Genomic DNA, 14,163 nt, shown 5'->3' on the forward strand with positions numbered 1-14,163 from the left:
AAAGGCTGCTGTGCCCAGGCAGCTCCAAGGGCACAGAAAGGAGGCTCTGGAGCACTGGATCTGTGCCAGTGCCACAGTCCTGGGCAGCAGCCAGCGAGCCCTGGGGGAAAAGAGGGCACAGCAAGAGGGACAGAACCAGGCAAGGGCAGAGACTGGAGAGAGCCAGGCCTGGGAGCAGGAACAGCTGCTCCATTGCACTCTTGGAGGAAGCTCTTGGCTGGTTCAAAGCGCTGAAAGGCGTGAAGGGCAGAGAGGAGGCCACAGCAAACAATGCTCCTGCTTGCACAGCCTCCCCTCTTCGTGTCCCAGAAGGAATTGCATGGACTGTGTTCTTCTCTCCGAGTTGTCTCGTTCAGCATGAGCAGCTCAGCACCAGGAGCTGAAGGAGCTGAAGCCTCAGGCCACAGGAGCTGGGCAAGAGGGAACTTTTGGAGCAAAGGAATGCCTCTAAAATAGACCCAGCTGAATGCAGTGGATAGAATCATGGAATCACAGAATCCTTTCTGTTGGAAAAGCCCTCTGAGCTCACCCAGTGCAGCCGCTCACCCAGCAGTGCCAAGCCCAGCACTAAACCACGTCCCTGCAATGCCAAGGCCTGGACAGCAGCACTGAGTGAGGCCTGGACAGCAGGCCCTGAGCCAAAGGTGGCCTCTGGATGAACCTTCCAAGGAGAGGTTATCTTTGTATCTGCTCCCTAATGAAATATGCATGGTCATTAGCACTGAGATAGATGTAGCCACTCGTTAGTGAAACATGTATTGACCTTTGTGTATTTAGAAGCCAGACAAGGCCATGAAATTTGATATCTGGCCTTGTTTGGGGCTCTATGGTCAAAGTCAGCTCCCTTGGTTCCTCCTTGAGCCCTGGCCAGGCTTTGGGAGGGACCCAAGAGGAGGATGAAAGCAGATGTTGCCACACTAGCAGTGCTGTCAGTTTGTTCATTCAGCCCTGTCAGAGCTGGGCCCTCTCCCAGCGGGGTTGGAGCCTCACCTGGGGCTGGAGGCACCTGCGGGAATTCCCAGTGCCCAGGAGTGGCTCTGCAGCCCTTGGCTGTGACAGCTTCCCCAGCTGCTGTGTGGGTCTGGGGGATGGTAAAGGCTGAGGGTAAATGCTGCTGGATCTTTGTTAATCACTGCTGCAATCTTTGGTGGGGATGGTTGGGTGCATTGCTGAGCTGCTCCTTTTGTGATTCTTTTCTGCTCTGAACTGTAGGAAATGACACTGATTCCTTCAGTTGGAGTCTGTGTCTCTGGTGCTGACCCTGCCCACTGGTAAAACAAAACTGGCACAGCCTGGCCAGATCCCAACAAAATGTCACTTGTTCAGTGTCAATGTGAGGAATCAGTCCCATCAGAAATTCCCAGCTGGGAAACCCTTCCCTGGAGTTCCCTGGCTCTGGAGTGGGCTGAGGTCAGAGCCCCGTGTGAGCAGTGGGGCAGTCGGGTAAAAGAAGCTGCACCCCTGGATATCTTCAAATGCATCCAAAAATTGCATATGGAAAAGGAAAACACTTTGTGGGTTTGGGCAGACATAGATGAATTTGTTGAGAGTACATAGGAAACAGCACCTTCAGAAGGAACAATTTTTGTTGGAATGCTCCCACATTGAGCAACAGAGAAAGGTTTCAATCTTGAGCTCAGATGCACTTGTGCAAGTGAAATATCAATATAATAAATAAGTATATACATATTTATAGGATAATAAGACCTTCATATTTATACTTATAGATTTATGTAGATATGTCTATATTTGTATTTTCATATCAATATGTACATATAAAATACTAATAATGTGAAATAGTGCTGAAAATACTAATTTGGTATCTTTGGCTGCTCAGGGATGTAACACTAAATACCCTACAGAACAGGATTGGCCAGGACGCTAATGTCAGTGGTCAACTTTGTGAGATTGTATACAACAGAAAAAGGAGAAAGAGATGAAATTGGCTGTTTTTACAGGGTTTTCTGATACTGTGATGCAGAGTGCTTTGTCTGTGCCTGTGAAAAATACAGTGATTAAGCCTGCAGGATTTTTCATGTACCAGACTATTCACAAGCTGCAGGATTGGTTGAAAGGGTGAAGGGGTTGTTAAAAGAGCAGTTGGAAAAATGAGGACATGGGAACTTTGCCCATGGAGAACCCATCTCCCAGATGTGCTCCATGCCCTTACAATGGCCCACTGGGGAAATGGAAACCCTCTGGCTGTGCACAGCTGCCCCCAATTTGCAAATCCAGCCATGGGCAGTGAGACTTGGGCTGCCTGGGAAATTGTTCTGGCTCTGATGCCCCTGGCAGGGCCAGCCCAGAGGCTGCATGCATTGGAATTGGGCCTTCATGCATTGGAATTCATTAGGATAAATTCAAAGCAAATGAGAGCTGTCAATCCTGAAACAGGAATTCAGATTCCTCCAGGACACTTTGCTTTGGTAACTGCTCCCTTGGAGCTTGGCCTTGCAAAGGGTTCCTGTCATGGCAGGAGGAATTGATGCAGAATATCCAGGGGAAATTACAGTAATTCTGTTAAACTTTAATGAACAAGATTGGATTATTCAACCCTATGACAGGGTAGCACAATTATTGATCTTGCAATTTTAAGAACGATTGTGAAAAAGGAGATCCACCTCCAGTCACCAGCATTTGTGGAGATAAAGGGTTTGGGTCCAGCAGCCCTAATAATGGAGCCAGAATGTGGGTCCAGAGGCCAAAAGGCCCTCCCAAGGCAGCTGAAGGAGCAGCTCCTAGGAAAGACAACTCTGAGTCCTGAAACCTGGGCAGGGACAATGGGAATGTGTCCCTGCAGCCCAGGATTGTGTGTGAGAACAAGTAGATCTGACAGGAGATTGTTTTACACATCCTGCCAGACCAGATCTCCCTGTTTGCCCCAAGGGCCCCTCTGGAAAATGCTCTGATCCACGGGGCTCCATGTGAAGGCTGCTGTGACACTGAGGGACTTGCACAGGAATTCCATCCAGGAGCCTGGGTGCCCCTCAGGGACTGGGACCCCGCCCCTCCCAGCCAGAGGGGAAAGGGCCCCCCAAGCCTTGTTAGCCACAGACAGCATGGGAAAGCTGAACAGCAAAGGGCCAGGGGCATTATTCTGGAATTAAAAAGGTGCCAGCTCCATGCACAACAGAATTCTTGTTCCTAACTCCAATGAGATTGAGAAAAAAGAATGAAGAATGGTGTCACTAAAGTACTACTGATGTCTGTAAGGTGTACCTTGATAGTCAGCCAGAATCTTTGTCTGCCACAAACACCTCCAGTGTTTCACCAAGGAATTGGTCATCAAAATGTAATGATGGGTTATGATGGATTGCTGATCTTCCTTTGTAATTCTTTGCTAATGATGATGTGCTTTGGTGAGCTTATCCTTTTGTAATTCTTTGCAGCTGTGCATGATATAAATTACACAATTCCTTCAGTTGGTGTCTGTGTCTTTGGTAGTGACCCTGCCCACTGGTGAAACAGAGCCCCCTCTTGCCAATGTGTTCCCTGGGAAGGCAAAAGCCTTCACTCCAAAATTCCCCCCTTCCTCCCTGTTCCCCCCTTCACACCCTGAGCATGATGTGCTCTGGTCTGGGCTATGCCCGGGCTCAGTTGGGGTCCCCTGTCCTGGCTGTGTCCCCTGCCCAGCTCCTCCCCAGCGTGGCTGACGAGGGGCAGGACAGGCCTTGGCTGTGCTGCAGCTCAGCAAGAACAAAACCATCTCTGCGTGCTCAGCCCTGTGCTCAGCACCCGGCCCAGCAGTGTCTCAGTGCCAGGGGCTGTGCCCTCAGTCCCTGCCAGGGGTTTCCATGGCAACTGCCAGGCCAGGTGACCCAGGTGTCCCCCCAGTGCCAGTTGCCATGGAAACAGTGCCCAGCCCTGCCCCTTTCTGTCTGGCTGACCTGGCCTTTGGCCCTGGCAGTGCCGTTGGCTGCTGGTTCCTGGTGCCTGAGCGGCCAGCGCGGCACAGGGCAGGTGGCCATGGCACAGCCCCCAGCAAGGGATCCCCTCTGGCTCTGGGCACTGACACCAGCCCTGAGCAAGGCCCCAGGGCAGCTTTCCATGGCCACCAACCATCACAACGGGACCGGGCATTGGTTGCCATGGCACCAAACCAAGGAACAGGTACCTGTGGCCATTGCCATGGCACCTGGTGGCACCAACGAGTGTCACTGCAATTGTACCTGGAACAGCCCTGGCACCGCTTTGTCCTGAGGGCTGCCATGGCAGCCGAGGGCAGCAACAGCTCTGCAGGCAAGTGTCCATGGAACCTGGCTGCAGGAATCGCTCCTTAGGCTGGTTTCCAAGGAAACCTGAAATGATGGAGGTTGCCATGGCACCCAGACGCGGCATTGGGGTCCCTGCAGTCTCCATAGCCACAGTCCCTTGCAATGGCACCACTGCATGTTGGGATGATGATCCACCCTCACAGCTGGCCCGAGACAGGTCTGGAGTGCTCTGGGTGGCACCTTGGGCTTGGCACACACTTGAGGAGGATGTCTGTTTGCAGTGGGGAAACTCAGGAGTTTTAGATTGCTTCACAAAGAAATGAAGGAAAATCCCTCTTTGGCTGTGTGCAGCCAGTTCTTCAAGCAGGTCCCAGGTGAGTGAGGTGAGACACGATGGGCTTGGGGAATGTGGAGCAAGGTTGTCCACACTGGCTCAGAGCTCAAGGCACAGCTTCTTTGAGCAGGCCAGAGCTCCTTAGGAGTGTCCCTGCATCAATATCAGTCACTGAATGCTGCAATCATCTCTTGTGTAATAAGAACAGCAATAAAAGACATCCTTTAAAATAGGTCTACATATTTCCTGGAAACTCTTTGAACTATTTCTCCATAACTGTCAAAGGAAACCCTCCTAATCAACTACACTGGAGCAGAGGGAAATCAAGGCAGAGCCAGGGTTTGTCAGGACTTGCTTGATCCTCATGAGCCTCACTGTGCATTTGGAGCTGAGCCCTTGAACATCAGGGCCTGGAAGGAGATTGCACAAACCTTGCCAGGAGTCACAGTCAGAGGAAACACCCAAAGTGTCTCCAGGCATTCATGGCTCCCACGGAGGTCCCTCTCCAACACAGGCTCCTCATGGACTCCTTGGAGGAGAGAATTGGTGGCCAGGATTGCACAAAAACCTCTCAGACACTCAGTGTGGGAAGGAAAATCCAAAGTACCTTCAACACATTGAGTGTCTCAAAGCATTAATGAGCCCCACTGAGTGTCACTACAAAGCTCTCCAGGGACTAATTAACACAGATAATTGGGGCCATGATTGCACAAACCTCTCACAGAGTCTGTATCAAAAGGGAAACACCAAGTTCCTTAAAATAACTGAAGTATCTTGAAGCATTAATGAGCCCCACTGAGTGTTGTTACTGACAAAGCCTCTGCAGAGACTAATTACAACACATAATTGGAGGCCATGTCTGCACAAAGCTCTCAGAGACTCCAAGGCTAAAGGCAAACCCCAAGTCCTTTGACAAACCTGCAGTCCCTGCAGGGAGCGTGAAGGAGCTCCCAGGGCCATTCCTGACCAAGACTCCCCAGGGACTCCTTCCAGCAGATCCTTGAGGCCACTGGGATGTGGGCTAGGGGGGGATGCTGAGGGCAGGACAAGGGGCTGACAGTGCCCAACCTGGCTGGGGCTGTGCCAGGAGGCCCCAGGGCCTCAGAACAAGGTGTCTCCTCCCAGCCCTTGGTGGCACAGACCCTGCTTTGGCCCAGGGCACCGAGACTTGGCTTCTCTTTGTCCCACCTGTCATCACTGCCTCCAGTTCTCTGCTCTGCCTGGGGCCTGGGGACACTTTCTCAGTTGTGTCCCTGACAGGGATCTCTTCAAAGTACAAGAAACTTCAGTGTTTTAATAGAACTGAGTTCTTGAGGGTTCTTGAGGGTTCTGTGACATCACAAAGCTGGTGGTGACATCAAAGAGCTGGCTGTGACATCACAGAGCAGGGGGTGAGGCCATAGAGCAGAGTCTGCCATCATAGAGGGTGGCTCTGAGGCATCAGAGAGTGGGTTGTGACATCACCTGGTGGCTGTGTAACATCATGGAAGAGGCTGTGACATCACAGAACAGATTGTGACATCACAGGGTGACTTTGTGACATCAGTCTTCTGTGATGTCACAGCATTGCTGTATGAAATCACAGGGTGACATAGAGTTGTCCCTGTGACATCACAGGGCCAGTGTGACATCACAGGGTCAGTGTGACATCACAGATGGCTGTGTGACATCACAGGGGCTGTATGAGGTCACTCTGCCCTGGCCCCCCTCACAGTTCCCCCCAGAGCAGTCCAACCCTACTCGTGCACAGCGGGGTCCCCTGTCCCCCCGGGTCCCCCCGCCCCCAGAGGATGTTCCACGAGATTGACCCCAGAGCCTGACACGGGGACGGGGGCCGGGGCCCTGGGGGTGGCACAGGGGGGCAGGGACCCCTCCGGCAGCATCCCCGTGTCCCCCAGGGACAGAGCCTGGGCCAGGGCTCCTTCACCCTGCTACCAATGAGGGCTTGAGAGCGCTGAAAAAATCCCCAGCAAGGGAGCATCAAAAACCAGATTTAATATTAAGGGACAGCAGCACAAAGTTCCTTGGCAAGAGCCACTCTGCTCCTGACTGGACACTTCAGGCACACCAGGGAAACAAAGCAACAACAAAACCAAACAGAATCCAGGGAATCAAACCAGAAATTAACTGAGAACTGTCCGTGTGTGTATGTGTGTGTGTGACACAAGTGAGGGTAAGGATAAAAGTGAATATGGCCTAAAGACTTAACAAGCCTCACACTTAACAGGACTTAAATTACACCTTAAATGTGACCGATACCTTAAACATCAAAGTTTAGCAAAACAACAGCACTTAACACTATTTTACCTTACTTATAACCTATGACTTAGCAATTCAACAGAGGAATAACACTTAACAATATTTAACTTTACCAGTAACTTAAATAAAATGTGACAATTTAGCAAAAGAACAGCTCTTAGCAGCATTTAATTTAGCTTAGACCTTGTGACTTAACCTTACTTACTGATATCTGGATATCTGACTGACTCAGCCATCCAATGCATTCCAACCCCTCAGAGAGCAGCATTTCTGCCACATTTCCCCAGCACAGGCACTCCTGTGTGCACACAGACACAAAGTATCAGTGCAAGGCACCTGTGAGCAATTCCCCTGACGGCAGGCAATGCTCCCTGTGGATCCTTTGGCATCTCCCCAGCAAAGGGCAAAGGGTTGAGCCTGGAGGAGTGGGGGGATCTATTGGAATATGTATCCCAATATAACCAGTTAGATGGTGCCCAGGCCAGTTCTGACCTTCGCTGCTGGGCCACAGGCAGCACTGCGGTGTTCTACCCCAGAGATACCTTGGCTGGCGGCAGAGTGCAGCGGGGCACAAGACAGGACTCCGTTCTCCTCAGGAGAGAGCTTCTGGCGATGGTAGAGAGAAAGGGAATGGATTCTGCTAGAAGGTAGCCAGATGTTTATTCCAAGAGTACAGAGGTCTGCACTGGGCCACTGCTAGTAACAGAATAGAGGCCGCATGGTCTCATTCACATTTTAAGCTCAGGACAGGGGAAGGGGAGGGGACAGGTGAGTCACCAACCAGGTGAAGGGGCAGGGTCTCAAGAGACTAGGGACACCTATCACACGACACCTTGCTGGTATGTTAGCCTGATTGACAGGGCACACTCAGCGAGGGGCGAGGGGGAAGGGAGAAGGTAAAACAGGATATTGCAACACACCACAACAGGGATCGGCCCAGGCTCTGTCGTTGTTGGGGATCCCCAAGTGCAGCAAACGGGAGAGTTCCCGGCTGGGAGAGGCCCCACTCAGAGGGAATCGCTGGCCCAGGAGAGCTCCAAGGGCTCCTTTTGGAGCGCTGTTTGCTGGGCCCCAAGAGAGGGGCTTCAGTCCCAGCAATGGTTCATCCTGGCTGCACTTGGCACCAACAGCTTTCTTTGGCAGTGTGAGAACAGGGACGTTGTGTCACCGAGGGAACAAAAACAGTTCCCAGGGCTGCTGCTAAAGGAACCAGGAGCTGGTTGGGCATCAGCAGTGCCTGGAGCAGACAGTGTTTGTGATGAGCTGCAGAGGAGCTGAGCCCAGGGGCTGTTGGCCAAGGCTGAGGCCCAAGGAGCATTTCTCAGCTGGCAGGGCGGCCTGAGAAGTGGAGAGTGGGGAATGCAGCAGCACAGGGCCCATGGAACCAAGGGACCATTGTGACACTGTGGGGCCTCATGGAATCATGGTCAGCACTGTGACATTGCTGGGCCTCATGGAACCAAGGGACTCTACTGACACTGTGTGGCTCCATGGAGTGTAGAGATCATTGTGACACTGAGTGGCCCCATCAAACCAAGGGTCTATTGTGACACCAAGAGGCCTCATGGCACCATGGAGACCATTGTGACACTTTGTGGTGTTATGGAACCAAGCGGCCATTGTGACACTGTGGGACTCCATGGAGCCAAAGGTCCATTATGACATTGCAGGGCCTCATGAAACCTTGAGGAGACCATTAAGACACTTCACAGCCTCATGGAACCAGGGAGCCATTGTGACACTGAGGGGACTCATGGAATCATGGAGACCATTGTGATACTGCAGGGCCTTATGAAACCTAGGGACCATTGTGACACTGCCGGACCCCTTGGAAACAAGTCACTATTATGGCACTGTGGGGCCCCATAAAAGCAAGGGAACAAAGAACAACTCTGGCTGGTTTGGCCTTCCAGGGACCATCTGACTGGTCCAACTGACCTTGGCATATTGAGGGTCTCTTCTCTGCTGCTGCTGAAACACTGGGGCTCCATGTTTTCCTTCCTATGGAAATGATCTCTCCTCCTCCAAGCACGCATGACCAGAATTGGGATTTCACCTCCTAATTTCCTTATATTCCGTGATTGTTCCAATAGGAATATTGCCAAGAGCAGTCTGTCTTGCAGTGGTTTCACAAGGGTCACTTCCCATCTCTCCTCAAACCACTGGGGAAGGCTCCATGCTTTCCTTCCCATGGAAAAGAACTGTCCTGCTTCTCCAGGTGCCTATAGCCAAGACTGGGCTTCCACCTCCAAAATTCCCATAATCCAAAGACTGCTCCCAGACAAAATCTGCCATTCCTGACAAGTCTGGCTGGCCTTGGCCTAGTCAGTCTCTCATCTGCCTTTCAAACATTAGGCTCTGTGCTTTCCCTCCTATGAAAAGGAACTGTCCTGCACCTCTAGGAACCCATGGCCAGAATTGGGATTTCACCTCCAATATGCCCTATTCTGATAGACTGGAGGAGATTGTTGGCTTGAAACATTTCATGTGTAGGGGAGGAAGGGGCAGGTCCAGCTCTGCCCTGCCCTTTAACCCCAGCCTTGCCCTGCCCTGGAACCCCAATCCCCCCAGAGCCTCTATCCCAGCCCAGCAGTGGCTGCCAGTCCCTGGCACAGCACAGGCAATGCTCCACAGCCACCTCTGCAGCCCCCAGCCCAGCTCCTGAGGGACCAAATGAGCCCAAGGCCCACCTGGGGGAAGGGCCCAGGATGACCAAGGGGAATTGAAGGCTGACCACAAGGCAAGCACACATCTTGAACCCACCTCCTCCTGGAATTTCCATCTGAACAGTGCTGGAATCCAGGAGCTGATATCTGTGTATGTGCTTCTCTGGATCTTTTTTGCCTTTCTCTCTTTCTGTGTCTTCTTTTGTTTCCGTGCTCCTGCAAATGTTGAGTAACCTAAAATTGAACAGGCTTAGAGTTTGTAAAGTTGAATGGGCCAAGTCAATGCTTTCAGAAGTGTTTTTTGTTGACTGATTATCTGTCGTAGTTTGACATGAGAAGAATTTTAAAAAGTAGTACAAAACTTTTTGTGTAACTGACAATCTGTTAAACCACTAAGATACTGAACACGTCTCTGTGAAACGCATATGTTAAAGACAAAATACTCGGGAACCTCCTCTTTCTTTTCCAGGCCACAAAGAAGCAGTGGGCCCTGGCCCCCATCTCAACCAAACCAAACCAAACCAAACCAAACCAAACCAAACCAAACCAAACCAAACCAAGAAACCCTGCCATGGTCAGAGCCCCTTCCCTCCTCGCCAGGCTGCCCCTCCTCCCCATCGGCCCCATTCTAACCAAACCAAACCCCAACAACTACCAAACAGGAAAACAAAACAGGCTACAAAACCCCAACCAGAACAAAGCCAGCCACAGCTATTAAAATCTTACCATCAAGTCCCTTTCCTCCAACACAACTCAAACCAAAAACTCCTACAACCCACAACCCAGAAAAAATAACCCTACAACTAAAAACTTCAACACAAAAAAAAAAAGTCAAAAACAAACCATAAAACCAATCCTAACACAGTCAAACCTCAACTTCCACCACAACTTACTGGCAGGTCAGGTGTCAGTCCTTTCAAAACGTAAATCCTCCCTTGAGTATAGGAAAAAAGCAAAATATAAGCATATAAAAAACAATCTGAAACCATCAAAGTCAGTAAAAAAGAAAATTAATCCCAAATAAAAAAAAAGAAAATTACCTAAATCTTAAAACTATAATCCTCTTAAAAACTATAAAGAAAAAACACTTTTTTCTTTAAAAAAAACCCTATTAAAAGTATTTTCAAAATAATATCAAACAAAAACCTCCATACTAAAATAAAAAAATGTTAAAATAACTGGAATTTCATCTAAAGTTTAAACAGGAACAGAAGTCCAGTATCCTCAAGAGAAAATCTCTATTCCCAGAGATAAAAATAATTTTAAAAATAAATAATAAAAACTTTTACCTTTAAACAACTCATCTTTTAAACAATACCCCATAAGTAGACATGGCCCATCAGCAAACTGTAAAAAAGCTTGTAGCAATAAAAATGACTTCACAATAACTAACTTCTGTCAGCAACTGCTATCCATGACCAAATAAAGAACCACAAAAACCCTATTTTTTCCTCATGTAAAAAAATCTCCATATGCTTAACACGAAAACTTCTCTCTCAAGGTAATCTAATAAAAAGACTATTCTAGAAATAGTAAACTAACTAGAAATTTTAATTTAGTTTCTCCAATTGTCAGTAAAAAGATGTAAAGACAAAAAAAGTGTAATCAAGACTCTATTTTAATTCTTTCTACTTTTTTCTTTTTTAATTTGCTTTTAATAAAATTCATTTATACCTTACTAAAATTTTAGGCCTACTTTACCTTTCTTGTAATCCTATCTTACAACAAAATACATACATAAATAATTACCCAACAATAAAACCCACCACACTCACAAATCCATTAATTAAGAAATCTCAAGATTAGAAAAATCTTGAATTAACAAACCAAAACCACTACAAAGTCATAAAGAACCTTTTTGCCAAAGTTTCTCTGCTTTTGTAAAGTTACCAGTAAAGGCTGTTTTGTTGTTTTGAGCTCCTGAGGATCTCCTGTTGGTATTTCTCCGGGGAGTCCAACTCACAGTACACAAACAATTCTAATTCCCTTCAAATGTCTCAGTGAGACATTTGTTTCAGGGATGGGGGTGAGGGCTTGTGTGTCCTGCTTGGCACAGCCCAGGCAGGGCTTTCCCAGCCACATTCCACACTCCATTTCCCAGCTGGAGCCGCTGGTGCCTCTGAGTTGTGCTGCCCCAGCCCCAGGGACGCTCTCCTTGTCTGCCCATTCCCCCACGGTCTCTGGGCAGGGATGGCCTCAGTGGGGGCTGCTGACATCCTCAGCAACTTGGAGGCTGCTGCTGAATTTGATTTTAATAATTTGATTTTAATTTTCAAAGCATTCGTGGTTAATCAGACAGATCTCAGTATTCCATCTAAAGTGAATGCAATATATTTAAAAAGACAGTGAGAATAGATTTTTTAGGTCAAGTTCAGGGTTTTTTTCCTGTTAATTCATTGGTATGTGCAATCTCCAAGTGACACTGAATCCAAGCACCTCCTCATGCAGTTTGAATAGATATGAAAATCAAGACCCTTCATGGCTGACAATCAATCAGACTCTGTCCCTACCCCCACCCCACCATTTCCCCCATCCAAGCCCTGGCACTCAGAGCAGCCTTGTGCAAATCTGAGCTCCCTCCAGCCCAGGCTGCACCCGCAGCTTTCAGCTCCTTGGCTCCAACTCCCACCTGCTTTCCTTGGAGAAGGAGCTGCCCAAGACACAGAGGGATGTTCATTTATTGTCAGCCAACAAAGCCAAGGGAAGGCACAGCTCATCAAATGCAAAAGTCATTCCTCTGCTGGATATTAAATCCACTTTCCACAGCAGACAGTCTCAGAGCAATGGAAAACACCTTCTGTGCCCAGCACAGATCCCAACACCCCCCCCAAACCCTTCCTGCCCCAATTTTGCCCAGATTTCCTCTTTGCACACACGAGTCACAGGCTGAAGTCAGGAGCTCCCTCCATGCCCAGCAGGAGGAAAAGAGAGAAAGTGAATGAAGACCTCTCCTGTGCAGAGCCAAGGTCCAAGTGCAGCCCCTTCAGTGGGAACCACAACTCATCAGGTTTGTGTCCTTTGGGCTCAGGGCCTGGTGACACTCAGAGACACAGAAAGGTTTCTTGCCAATGAATAGAAGTTGAACATTTGAACATTTTAATAACCACAGCTCTTAATCACACCTCTTCCCTCAGCTCTCTGGGATGTCCCAGCAGCATCTAACATATCCATCATCCCCAAGGGATTTCTGTACAGGAACAGTTTTAGACTGAGACATAAGAAAAGGTAATTCTGTGATAGATTTGACCAGAACAATATATTTAATTCATATGTATTTGAACTTGACAGATTTGGCCACTCCCTGAAGTTAAAGCATTAAGCTAGTCAGTTGAGAGGCACTTGAAAGGCCAGAGGGCATCTGGAGGAAGAAATGTGAGAGAAGCAGGAAGGACATGAATCCAGTGAAGAGATGTCCTGAGACATTTCAACTGGAGAGATGGAAACACCGGAAGGAAGAGGAAGAGGAAATAATAGACTGATCATTGGTGATCATTATTTAAAAGTACTCAAACAACCCAGAGAATAAAAATCTGCTTGTTTATTATGAAACTAACAGATATTAACACCTGTGCCTCTTTCCAGGCAGACATCAGCTGTGTGACCATGAACAGGCAGTGCCATTTGTGCCGTGAGGTGCCCAGCAGGGATTTGATCTCTCCGAGAGCACCTGAGGGAGAGCAGAGCACCTTGCAAGCTGCAGGTTTCTGACAGCCCTGCAGTGCTGGAATTCAATGCCCTCCCCATCTCACAGCAGCCCTGCATTTCCCTGCTGCACCCTTGGTCTCCAGCACAGCCATGGAGGCTCTTTGGGCTCTGGACTGTTTCTGCAGCCCCCAAGCACAGCTGAGCTCTGCCTTAGGCACAGTCAGGCCTGGCCAGCGCAGGCCGTGCTCAGCAATTGCTTGTGTGTGCCTGGCCTTGCTGTCAGCCCCGGCAGCGGCTGCGTGGCCCCTTTGTGGCCCTGTGCTGGCCCAGCCATGGTGGCCCAGCCCCTGTGCAGGCCCAGCCCAGGCCAGGAGCATTGCGGCTGGGAACGGCCCCTGTGCCGTGGTGCCCACAGCAGCCTTGGGGCTCTGTGCCCCATGGCCTCCCTGCTGGGCAGCCTCTGCCAGCTCCTGCAGAGCCCATGGCACCTGTGGGCCTGCACAGACAGCCCAGCCCCGGGCTCTGCCAGCCTCTGGGCCAGCAGAGAGGCAGCCAGGGCTGGCCATGGCCGGGAACAGGCCCTGAGCCCTGCAGGAGGATGGAGCTGGGCCACAGCCAAACTCAGCCCAGGCCAAAGCTGGGCTCAGCAGCCAGGGCTGCCAAGGGCTGGGCACAGAGGCTGGTGCTGGCAAATGTCCTGGGCCCCCTTCCTGCTCTGTCCATGCCCCCAAGGGAACAGATCTGGGTCACTTGCCTGTTTGCAATGCCTTGCACAGGCACGGGCCCTGCCCCACAAGGCCTGGCCTGAGTCCTGCCCCTGCACACTCAGCCAGGCTGAGATGGACACTGATGGTTTCTGGGCCAAGCTCTCTGAGCCCAGCACAGCTCCCTGCAAGCTCTGCCAGCTGCCCTGAGCTCTGGGCAGCACCAAGGGCCTCTCCCCAGCCCAGCCCAGCTGGCTCTGGCCCCACAGCTCTGCTCAGGCCAGGCTGCTCTGGGCACTGCCCCATGGCCTCAGCCCCTGGCAAGGGCACAGCAGCAGCTG

The sequence above is a fragment of the Zonotrichia leucophrys genome, unplaced genomic scaffold (genome assembly GCF_028769735.1).
Source record: "Zonotrichia leucophrys gambelii isolate GWCS_2022_RI unplaced genomic scaffold, RI_Zleu_2.0 Scaffold_229_81052, whole genome shotgun sequence".
Lineage (NCBI taxonomy): Eukaryota > Metazoa > Chordata > Aves > Passeriformes > Passerellidae > Zonotrichia > Zonotrichia leucophrys.